Raw genomic sequence first — 11,544 nt, forward strand, 5'->3', positions numbered from 1 at the left:
AGGATCAAAATCAAAACCTTCTGTCTCCAAAGTTTGTGTTCAGTCATCACGTTTTCCCCTAGATACCTGTTGTTTCAAGTAAGCTTTTCTGCTCCATTTATAGCTAATGAAAAGGGAACAGGAAGGAAGGAAGGGTTTGGAGAAAACAAGATAACAGAATTTAGGAGCTTGAATGGATTTTGCCTCTTACTTCCTACTACCATTTTGCACCATTAACTCATGGCACATTTCAGTTTATCTTCTATTCTCTTATCTAGTTTGGAGAAGTTTGATTTTAGTAGACTTCAGAAACTACTTGGGGTTTCACCATCCTGAACAAGGGCACTTTATTTTGCTCCCTTGATTCCAGACAATTTAGGAATGTGTGAAGCCACACTTGCTTTTTGCATAGAAGTCACAGTTGTCTTCCCTCCATTGTGAAAAAAGGCCATTCCGGCTTGCTCTTCTTTCTTTCGTTCAGTATGCAAAGGGATCTTGCAGCACATTTGCTGTAGCATGAACTTTTGTACAGAAACAAAACTACAAAACTTGTTATAATCTAATAAGACTATACTACCTTACTCCGTTCATCTGAGGAAGTAGACTAAGGCTGCATCCATACTGCAGAAATAATCCAGTTTGATACCACTTTAACTGCCATATCTTACTGGGATCTGTAGTTTGTCATGACAACAGAGCTCTCTGACAGAGAAGGCCAAACGTCTCACAATCCCATAGCATTGAGTCATAGCAGTTAAAGTGGTCTCCAAATGGATTATTTCTGCTGTATGGATGCAGCTCAAGTCTGTGGAAGCTCATGCTACAACTTCTTTTGCACAGTTAGTCTCAAATGTGCTGCAAGATCCCTTTGTATACTGATATTCCAGACTGACGTGGCTATGTCTTTCTTTTATTCAGTGTCTTATCCATAAAAAAGGCCCATTGTTTTATGATAGGACACTTTAGGTGCACAGCTTTCCTGAGATTAAGCTGCACTAAACACAGCAAGACATATGACTGAGGGGATTCCACTACAAATGTCTTTAAGGACCTTTGGTGAATGCCTTTTCATACCATGCCCATAAATCCAAGGGTCTGCTGTTTAGTGCATTGCCAAGCCATTCAATATGCTCAAAGTTCATTCAAAATGTACTAACATGTCAGTGGTGCAAGATTGCCCACCCTAGAAGCCTTGTTAATTCCATGTCTTTTATCCGTTCAGCATTTATAAGTAGCATATTTACATAGCTTCTATATAGCTTGATGTAGATTATTTGGAGCCAGTTTAGGAATATGGACTCTATTTCAACAGAGACCTAACTGCAAATTAGTGATAGTGAAACTATCCACTTAGTCTTTGGAAACTACATTAGTAAATTAGATGCTTTCTTAACAAAAAAATTGGAGGACAGATTTGTCTGTTTCAGCAAGATTACCTTTGGGTTTAGGAATTTACAAATAAATATATAAATATCTAATCTAATGTTCCTTTGGTCCAGATATAGAAAGGTACAGCCTAAACAGACAAACTGTTAAACTTTGCATGATATATAGCTATGGCAATATAACAAGTTTTTAGTCACACATAAATCTTTTCCACCTGGGACACCTCTCAGCAACTGAGTTCTTGCAGATACAACAGGCATTTTAAACAACATGGTGATAAAATCTTAGGCATGGTGAAATAATGCTGCATTATTTGCATTCTGATGCAAAGGAGAAAAACATGAGTTTCCATCTAAAAAGGTGAGAAGATAGTTCCATCCTGACTAAAATTATCTTCCAGTGATTGCAGCCCAAATTACTCTCAGTGTAAGCATGCCCCAAAGCAAAGCCGAAGGTAATCCAATATTCATCAGGCATCGCCACCTTCTCCTATGATCTTAGACAGGTCTTAAGGCACACAAGCTATCAGGTAAATGTAGCGGTTTGTCGAACCAGCTTTCCATAACATAAACACATGTATAATTAAACCGAACAAGACAGACAGGGCATCTCCCTCCCTCCCCTAGTTCTCTAGGAGATGAGTGCTTACCTGGTACGCCGTGCAATTTGCTGTGCTGATTTTTCCCCCCGAAAAGATTTCGACCAAAATGAATAATGCGGATGAAATGCAATAACGCAAAGTCAAAATTTGTCCCGTTATCAGTTCCTCACATTCAAGCAGGAATCCGACGCCGGCACCGAGCAGGGAAGAAAAAGCCCTGGGATCGTCTTCATTCAAGCAAGATTGCTTCATACAAAAGTTGACAATAGGCTCGCAAAATCTATTGTTGATATTCAACATATTTTAAATAGCTGCACAGAATAGACAATAAGGCGGGAAGGAAAACTCGGAGAGGAAGGCGGCTTGGACTCTCAGTGCCGCAAGTAGAATACTGTCCAAAAGAAGAAAAAAAGGTCCCTTTCTAAATGGACTAAATGAAGTCTTATTTTTTAAATGGTGTTTGTGTGTAGGGGGGGATTAATTAAAATATCATTTACATTTTATAAGAGAGATTTTGCTGTCTTTTGGGCAATGATCCTCAGATGCACAATAATGTATCAATTCTCCCCCAAAAGAAACTACTGTCAGTAGATTGCATGCAGGGATGATTTGTTTGTTCTAGGGTCGAATGCTGTGTTTTGTTTTTAAACTGGTGTTGCAAAGACACCTGTGGGAGTCGGCAGTCGTACTTTTGTTCACAAAATATATCTGACGTTGGTGAATATCTGCATTTGTGAGTCAAAGGGGAGAAAAGGGCAATCCATATTGAAGGGCCAGGCTCTCCCATATAAGCTGAGCCTACATATGTTTTCAGATCTTGTGGACACCTTTTCTTTGTCCCACCATCCTTAGAGATACGTCTGGTAGGAACATGGGTGAAAGCCTTCTTGGTGACTGTTCCCAAGGTCTTGAACTCCCTTCCATCCTAGAGAGCTCAGATTTGCATCCTACTTACTATCCTTCCTAGGCAGCTGGAGACTTATTTGTTTTGGCAGGCCTTCAGGGCTGAAGCTGAATTGCACAGAGTGAAAGGGCCTTGCATAATGTGTTGGGTTTTCCATTTCTTGTTTTCTTTTTAATGATAATGGTTTTAATTATTTTAAATTTGATTGATAGTTTAATCTCACTTGGGACTTTTTCACATGGTGGAATGCATCACTGTCCCAAAAGAAGAAGCAAGGGGGGGGGGAATCTGAAAATGCAAGAAATTATGTAGTAGTTTATAACATGCACAGAGGAACACAGCATCTGTCCGAAAGAGAAAGCTGTGCGAATGTGAATAAAATCACAAGTAAGTCTTGATTTCAAATTAGCGTGTTTGTGCCATGGCTGAACTGGTGATGCGTTTCATACCAATGCAAATGTGAATTGACTGAGAATTCGCAGTGGGAAAGGATTTATAAAGTCGATATTTTTCCAAATTCAGCTATTCCTGGGATGTCTTACGATTGTGGTTGGATTGCCTTCTGTTTGCATGCGACGTTGTGACATCGTTTGAAAATGTTTTGCGAAAATAGCTTGGATGACCCTGGATTAACCTTTGGTTAACCTTTCAATGTGATAAAGTAGTCAAACTGGCTTATTTCTGCTGTGTGATTGGGACGATAGAAGCTGCCAGCCTTCACTGCCTAAGAAACACACACACACAATGACACATAATGACACATACACATATATAAATCAATGAGGACTTAGCATTGCCCAGCATCCATGGAAGGCTGACTTACACTTAGAGGAAGAATAGAAAACAGGGGAATTGGGGTGAGAGCATCTACCTTGCCCAAAGTTACTCATGAAACGCATTGGCTGACCTTGGGCAAGTCACATACTCTTAGCCGGAGGGAAAGGCAATGGCAAACCTCTTCTGAACAAATCTTGCCAAGAAAACCCATGATAGGTTTGTCTTAGAGTAGCCATAAGTTGAAAACAACTTGAAAGCACACAACAACAACAACAAAGAGTCAAATGAAATGGAATATCCTAGAAGAGAACATGGCTGGCTGGCTGGCTCCATCAATGCTGCAATATTTTGTTGTTGTCTTTCACATCCACTTTGTTTTTCACATCCACTTTGAATTCAATTTGCAGTCACAGAAGTAAGATGAGCACAACACACCTATCTAGAGTAGATTTTTGGCTTTATCCATGCATATCATTCTACGTGAAGGAGAGAGAAGCCCTGAAAATCAATTTTACATTGTATCCACCCCCCTCCCAAATAATTCAGAAATAGATTTAAAGAATTGGCAATATTTCATGCTCATCCAAAAACCTATCTCTATCCTGATCCAAGTTTATTTGGAGGGGAGCCCATTTCCCTCAAAGAAAGTAAGCTTCCAAATCTTGTGTTCATAGACGAACATTTCTCAAGGGGACCTTGAGGATTTCGTTCTAGCCCCATCCATGGCACTATTATGGATTCAGGAAAGAACAATCAGTGATATCAACTTCTTAGAAAGAATTGGTTTGTCCTCTCTCTCTCTCTCTCTCTCTCTCTTTCTCTTTTCTAAATTTAATTAACTTTTGTGAAGGTCGTGTGTTTCTATATCTCTCATATACCTGGGGTGTCACTCATTGAGAAAATAGGTTTTTTTTGCATTATCTTGTTAGAGAGAGAAACTCTTCCCTCACCGTGTCCAAAGAAAGAAAGAAAGAAAGAAAGAGTGAGCACTGGTAGCAATCAAGCAAACTGAACAAGTCCTTCCATCCATGCTAGGTAAGCATTTTCGGTGCTATATTCTTCATGATAGAAGGCAAATTTTCATAATGGAATTCAGTTGAGTGCTAAATTGTAGCCAGGTTGTATCAGGAAATTATAACAATGGGAATGGAATTCATATTGTGGCTTTGGTAAGAGCAGGAAATTAAGACTTTGCAATTAAGGCAGTAACCTAAAACTTTAAAATAACTTAAACGGCCAGTGAATACATGTAATGTCCCATACTTATCTGGAAATGTGGGATTGGCAGCCTTTTAAACGCGTACAAGGGAAATGCGGACAAGGTGTGTGTTATATCCTCGGAAGAGAGATCTGTCATTTTCTTCATTGTTCGCAAATGCCCTGGTATTGAATATCTTTTTCCCACAAATTCACAGACTCCCTCGCAAGGCGCTGGGGAGAGAGAGAAAAAACAGTGTAATGTTATCGGTAAATTGAGGTTGCATACACAGATCGCAGCCCTCTCCTTGACAAGTGTGGGTTTGTGGGATTGCCAAGAGTGACCTCTTGCAAGGCAATTTGGGGACTGCGGAGTTGGAGAACAGTATCGTCTCTCTCCGTCCCTTCATGGAGCACCATCATTCCCTTGCAGGCCCAAGTGGCGAAATTATAGCAGGCAATTTGAGAGTCCCCATGGGTGCAAACAATGCAGGCTATACTCCTCCTAAATACACCTGATGTCTGATGCTGTGCAGTTGGAACGACTGCTGGAAATGTCCATCTATGGCAAGAGATCAAATTCCGCCTTTGCAACTGTGTTTATGGGCCCAAACAGACAGGCCAAAATAAAGCTACTTCGGGTCACTTTTGAGGTATGCTGTTTAAATGATACACACATCTTAAGAGACCTGAAGCTGCACCAAAGCTGTGCACCAGTCCTTAGGACTGGAATAGAATAATAGAATCATAGAATCGTAGAGTTGGAAGAGACCACAAGGACCATCTAGTCCAACCCCCTGCCATGCAGGAAATCACAATCAAAGCACCCCCAACAGCTTGGCTTTGGCATGGCTTCCAGCCTCTGAGGACACATGCATCATATAAATAGCATCCCTCCAAAGTGACCCGAAGTAGCTTTATTTTGGCCTGTCTGTTCAGACCCTATATTTTTAGATTTATAAATCATCCACCCTCATCCTTTCTAAACTTTTATTTTCTGGGCTCCTCCATCTCAGAAGCAATGTGGAGATAACACGCTACAAGTGATGTTGCTACAAGGAACAAGTTACTCCTCTTGTTTTCTTGTTTGGTAATGAGGATGCAATGAAACTATGGGGTTCATCAGACGGCGAAAGTAATCCCAGTACAAATCTGGGCTGAACATTTTATTGTTCAGATGCATTTTGAATGCATCTGATTAAGTTTTTTTGGAGGACTTCCAAAAGTCCCATTTATCCCTTGATGTTCTTCCAGGTTTTCCTAAATCAGAATTAGGCCAGTGTCCCATTGGGGGGTACTGGCCAGAGCACAATGGGAGTGCCTGATGAGCATCAGAAATGCTCAGAGTTTATTGGAACAATATGAAGTCAAAGGCTTTCACTGCCGGCATCCATAGCTTGTTGTGGGTTTTTCGGGCTATGTGGCTGTGTTCTGGAAGAGTTTATTCCTGATGTTTGGGCATCATTTATGGTTGGGATCTTCAGAGTATGCTGGCATGGAAGAGAATACTTCCATGCCAGCATTTTCTGAAGATGCCAGCCACAGATGTTGGCCAAACATCAGGAATAAATGTTTCCAGAACAGGGTCACATAGCCTGAAAAACCCACAAAAAGCTTTATGTTGGAACACTCTTGCTGGTGCCCAGAGATTCATTTTCACAGTTCTCTAACAGGATTTCTTTGTGTTTCTGTAACATAGTTCTCTCTCTCTCTCTCTCTGTGTGTGTGTGTGTGTGTGTGTGTGTGTGTGTGTCTTCAGATTGTTTGCCAACTTATTGTGAAGCCATGAGTTTCATAGGGTTTTCTTAGGCATTGAATCTTCAGAAGTCATTTTGCCATTTTATTTCTCTGAACTACAGCCTACAGCACCTAGTTCATTCATTGATGGTTTCCCACGCAATCACTAAAACAGTAACCAGAGTTGCATAGTGATTTGAGCATTGGACATTTCTAAATATACACTGGACTGACTATGTGACAAATGTTGCTGTCCTTGAGCAAGCAGGGATCACCAGCATTGAGGCCATGCTATTGAGGACACAGCTGCGCTGGGCAGGACATGTTTCTAGGATAAAGGACCATCGCCTCCCCAAAATAGTATTCTACGGTGAACTTGCCACAGGTCAACAGCATAAGAGGGGTGCCCCAAAGAAGAGATACAAGGACTCCCTGAAACAACATCTCAGGCTCAGCCAAACTGATCACCAACAATGGTCTGCCCTGGCCTTGTATTGGGAGGCATGGAGACGCACTATCCACAATGCTGCAGCCTTTTTTGAAAGCTCACACCGAATGAGTCTCGAAAAGAAATGACAACTCAGAAAGAACCGCAACCCGGAAACATCACCTAAGGAGACTTTCTGCTGTGCTTTCTGCAACCGGATCTGTTTATCCCAGATTGGCCTTTTTAGTCATCAACGCGCTTGTACAAAACACGGGATGAATCCTTACTGAATCTTCATTCACGAAGCAAAGCCAGAGAGAGAGAGAGAGAGAGAGAGAATTGGACTAAGACTCTGGAGACCAGGGTTCGAATCCCAGCTTGGCCATGGAAATGCATTGGGCGATTTTGGGCAAGTCACACTCTCTTATACTCAGAGGATGGCAATGGCAAACCTGAAGAAGCTTGCCGAGAAAACCCTGTAATAGGGTCACTTTAGGGTTGCCATAAGTGGGAAACAATGTGAAGGCACATAACAACAAACCCTGTTTTAAACTCTGCTTAGCTTCCAGGTTCGGGCACAAGATCCTACCTGTAACATACCCTCCAATACTTGTAGCTACTGATTCATAAAGTTACAAAACATAACCTGTTATGTAGGATCTTGGCCATGTATTTAAAAAAAAAATAGTACTGCAAATGCTTATTTAAATAGTTAGCAAGAGACAATGTTAACAACAGATAGACATATATTACTGGCTTCCTAATAGATACCTCTATGCTCCCCCCGCTACAAAAGCATAGGGGGGATGAGAGAAAACTCATGTAATGTACAAGTATGTTTGGATGTAGATTTTAAAAAAATGTAACAAATGAAGTTGAATATCTGTAAAGGAAGGCCAAGTTACCAATGCTGCCTATTACAATGTATTTGATTATTATTTTTTTATTGCAATTTTTTTCGCCCGATAATCTTGTCCTGTAAAAATACTGCGTTTTCAAATTCTCCGGAGAGCTGACAGGGCCCTGGATCTTGCGAAGCCAGAGCTGGTACTGAGCCTGTGCTCCTTGTCAAACTTTAATGAGAGGGCCAGTTCTAAAATAATTGAATTTTCATATCAGAGCGAGCCAGGATTATTCAGACAATAAAAATGCTGAGTCCTGTACTGTTACCGGCAAATACCTTTTGCTTTGCTCATGAAATCAGTATGTAAATGTTGGGGCCTGTATTTAAGGCATCTTATGCATTTAGACTTGTAGTACCAGCAATAATTTCAAATGCTACACTTGATAAGTAGCTGGGCTTCTCCTACCTTCACTCCCTCAACCCATCTCCTCTCTCTCTCTCTCCCTCCCTCCCTCTCTTTCTTTTTATAATGTTCCCGCTGTAATTTGTTTGGTGATTCAGGATAAGCAGCGGGTTTATATTTTATATAAATGTTAATGCAGTTGCAGTTTAATTATGTTTCTTAACTTTCAACCGTTTCGAAAAAAGAGAGCAGGTACAATTTGAACACTGCCACTCCATCAGATTGTCTTGTGAGGAGGACTTTAGTACGAAGGGCCGCCTAGCCTCTTCTCTTGGAGGGGCGAGGTTTTTGAAGAGAAGAGAGGGCTGTTATTACTTTCCCAAGGGGGAACCCAGAGACTATACAATCAGTCCTCCCCGACTCAAGATACAGCTGTATAATTCAAAGATATAACTGTGTTAGTCTGTAGAATCAGGATGTAGAGAGATCTTGTAGCACCTTTGGGACTAACTGAAAGGAAGAAGTTGGCAGCATGAGCTTTTGTAGACTTCAGTCCAAAAGCATCTGAGAAGTAGACTGAAGTCTACAAAAGCTCATGCTGCTGATTTCTTCCTTTCAATTAGTCTCAAAGGTGCTACAAGATCTCTTTACATCGAGATATATCTGTCTTTTCTCTCATATCTTTCTGCTGGTGCCTTTAGATGGCTTATATGCTGCTTGCTGTTGTTGTTGTTGTTAGATGCCCTCACATTCATCGCAACTCATGGTGACTCTGCAGATGAAACATCTCCAAGACCTCCCATCCTCTATTGCTCTGCTTAGATCCTATAGATTCAAGACAGTGGCATCCCTGACTGAGTCTATCCATCTGGTGTGTGGTCTTCCTCTCTTTTTGCTGCCTTCTCCCTTTCCTAGTATTACAGTGAGCTGGCTCCATACGTGGGCTCGCTATTGGCAGCTTTCAGCTTATACTGAAGCCACATGGCAAATGGGAGAATAGCGTGCACACGTGCGGCACACGCGCATGGCCATGGCAGGAGAACGAGCCCCATTATATCCAATGCGGCTCGAGCACATGTGCTTTTTGCATTAAGCACAGGGATCTGGAACAGATTCCCCGCATAAGGCAAAGGCCCAATGTACTGTCATTTCCAGTGATTCATGCCTTCTCATGATGTGGCCAAAGCATAGTCCATCTGCCCTGTGTTTTAGACGGCAGGATCTATCCAAGGTGCTAGACTGATGTGGGGAGATAGGTTTCATGATCTTGCACAGCTCCTTTGCAACTAAACTTGGGAGCTAACAGCAGCCATGAACAAGGATGTATGGAGTTATAAGACCTCCAGCCCAACATAATGCTTGTGGTAGCATTAGGAGTTTTGGTTCCTCTGCCTCCATTTCTCTCTGACACTTAAAACTTGTTCTGGAGATCTTTCCCAGTCTTCTAGACCAGGTTGTTTAGGTGCTCCAGTGCAGTTGCAATCAAGAAGGGAGATAAACAACATCTTGCATATGATTCCAGTCTTGAGTGAACAAAAATCCTGCCTTGGTTATAGCCTAATGCATCCTTTTTTTGCAGCATTGATATATGGTCTTTCCTCCAGTAAGTCTTCTTTGCACTGTGTCCTTACAGCAATCCTAGGAGATTGCTCAGGCTGAGAAAGAGAGAAAGAGAGAGAGAGAGAGAAAAGGACTATCCCAAGGTCTGTGTACTCATGGACTCACAGCGATACATTCCTGGATTATCTTGAGTGCTGATCATGACCTATAAAGTCCTGTACAGTTTAGGTCCAGACTATCTAAATGACCATATCTTTCCATATGAACCTACAAGAACCCTAAGATCTTCAGGGGATGGTTTTCTCTCAACCCTGCCACCATTGCGTTATTGTTTGGTGAGGATGCAAGAGAGAGCCTTTTCAGTGGCTACTCCCACATGCTGGAGCTTGCTTCCAAGGCATCACATACTAGATGTGCCTCCAGCCATTTCTGACTTAATGATGGCCCTAAGGCAAACCTATATCAATGGGGTTTTCTCAGTAAGATTTGTTCAGAGGAGGTTTGCCAGTTTCTTCCTCTGAAGACTGAAAGTGTATGGTGTACCTAAGGTCACCTAGTGGTTTCCATGCCTGAGTGCAAATTTGAACTCTGTTCTCCCGGAATCCTAGTCCAGCATTCAAATCACTATATAATGCTGGTTCATAAAGCTAGGCTGGGTAGCCTCTCTATGCTGAGCTTTTAAGAGTTTGCAGGAACTTCTGAGTTTGGAAGAAAAGAGACTATGTGGGCACAAACATTAGTAGAAGCACAAAAGATGGTTTGGAAAAATATCTGTCTGTCTATTTATTATTTCTTCTTATTATTTCTTATTTATCTTTTATTATTATCCCATCTTTCTCCCAAATGTGACCCAGGCTGCTCATATATAACAAGGTACATGAATTAAAACATCACAACCATGGGACAGGGCTATCATTTTTAGGGTTTGTTTTGGGATTTCCTGAAAAGATGGAGGCCAAATGAGATGGGAAAGGGATTAGTAGACCTGTTGCCTTAAGTAACTGCTTTTAGGGTTGCTTTACACATGCAAATGTATCCATTGTTGGCTTGCAAGAAGACCTGTGAAGGAGCCATTCCAGGTGTGAGTAACCCAGGGGGAAAAGGCCATATCAGAATAGTAACAGGGACTCTCCCCCCAGAACAATTTCACATATGCCTCATGTTGAGCCATAGCCATAGGAAACCCAGTGATTTCCAGGAATGTGTGAATCAAATCAGAATGATTTGCAGGCCTTTGGGGCACTAGTTAAGCTTTTGGATCTGTGGTTTTTCTTGCAGGGCTTGGGATTTCACTTTTCAGAGGGAGAAATAAATAAAAACAGTTTTGTGCATGCTTCCCTCCTTCAAGAATTCCAGCGACATTTGAGAGAGATGAAAAATAACCATTATTTAAAATTTAGGGAGCCAATCTGATGTAGCGGTTTGAATTTTGGATTAGGAGTCTGGAGACCAGGGTTCGAATCCCTGTTCACCCATGGAAACTCACTGAGTGACCTTAGGCAAGTCACACTCTCTCAGCCTCAGAGCAAGGATGTGACAAACCCCTTTTGAACTAACCTTGCCAAGAAATCCCCATAATAAGTTCACCATAATTTGGACGTGACTTGAAGGCACACAAGAACAACAAATTTGAAATGAATTAAAACCCTCTCCACAGTTTTAGATTGCAACTGAAACTTAAACATGATTGAACAAGAAGAAGAGCAATAAAATACAGGTTTGCATTGAT

The sequence above is a fragment of the Sceloporus undulatus genome, chromosome 7 (assembly GCF_019175285.1).
Source record: "Sceloporus undulatus isolate JIND9_A2432 ecotype Alabama chromosome 7, SceUnd_v1.1, whole genome shotgun sequence".
NCBI classification, from domain to species: Eukaryota; Metazoa; Chordata; class Lepidosauria; order Squamata; family Phrynosomatidae; genus Sceloporus; species Sceloporus undulatus.